Consider the following 1,415-nt stretch of genomic DNA (forward strand, 5'->3'; position numbering starts at 1 on the left):
CTCTCAAATTTGTATATTATTTATGTTAACAAAACAAAAAGAAAAACCTTATGATCATAAATTGACTTTGCTTAAAATTTGACATTAAAATTTCAGCATAATGCTGGTTCAAATGTTTTTTAATCGTTTTGAAATTAATATTCATATTTTCTGATTTATAAATAGTCTCCAAATTTTTTTCTTTTTGGAGGTATAATTTTCTTAATGCAAAATCATTGTAATTTCAAAATCAAAATTACGCTTATTTTTGTATATATTTTGCACCAATGATTTTATTTAGGTCTTAGTCATTATTTTTTACATTATTATTATGCTGAAATATTATTTCTCTCAGTATTTGTTTGGTTTCTCCTGTGTATATTCCTGGACAATTCAGACGTGTCACTTTATATACCCGATTGATTTTTCGTCTTTATTTTTCTGTAGTAATTTTTGATCTTATTACTAGGCCAATAACATAAGGAGTATTCAGCCACGTTCATATTGTTTGAAGGATCTCGGCATATTTTCCGATAATTCTTTAATCATTATATGTTTTTCCTTATATACAATTAAGTAATATTTTTATTCATTAATCTTAATGTGTATTATGTATATTTAAGTGTTTAATAAGTTAAAAAATTCTTATTTCATAAAAACTGTTGCTAAGAAGCCTCAATAGTAGAAAGAAATTTATCCACCTTACTGTAGCATAGCATGTATCTTGAGGGTGAGTTCTGTTAACAAATTCACTGGAATAAAGTGGATACCAGATCCACCGATAGCAGCCTAGCTCACTTTCGGGGATGGAAGTGATTATAAATTTATCCGCCCAGTGCGCTCTCATCAATTTCACAGGCGGTCAAAAATCCTGGATCATTATGAAGCAGCTGATTGGTTGAAAGTTTTGTGATTAAACAGATCGACAGGAGTTCTAAAGAATCTTCGTCGCTATCTCGAGTCATTAATCAATTTATATCTGGAGATAATGTCATCCAACTTTTGTTAATGTTCTTTATCAAGTTGGGATAAATTAAAAGTTATTATTAATTTTGGCCGGAGCCTGTTCGCATTTTCTTTATTTAAATATTATAACAACGCTCTAAACTTCTCATTTACTACAAAAATTATTATACACTATGATAATCAGACCAGGACATATGGAATTGAGCTCTGGGACTCTACTAAACCATCAAAGTCCTCCCGCATATCCAATCCTTACAATCCAAATTCCTACGTAAAATCCTTGAAGCTCCTTATTACATTACAAATAAAATCATCCACAAGGACCTTAATATCCCACTCGTTGCAGATTTGGCCCAAAACAGATATGTGTCTTTTCATTCTAAACTCCTTACTCATTCTAAACCATTATAGTACAAGAGCCTGGAAGAAAAAAAGGCAGTTATCTCACTCCAATTTTTTGTTACTTTAGT

Source organism: Halyomorpha halys, unplaced genomic scaffold (genome assembly GCF_000696795.3).
Source record: "Halyomorpha halys isolate HHAL.00 unplaced genomic scaffold, Hhal_1.1 Scaffold280.1, whole genome shotgun sequence".
Taxonomy (NCBI): domain Eukaryota; kingdom Metazoa; phylum Arthropoda; class Insecta; order Hemiptera; family Pentatomidae; genus Halyomorpha; species Halyomorpha halys.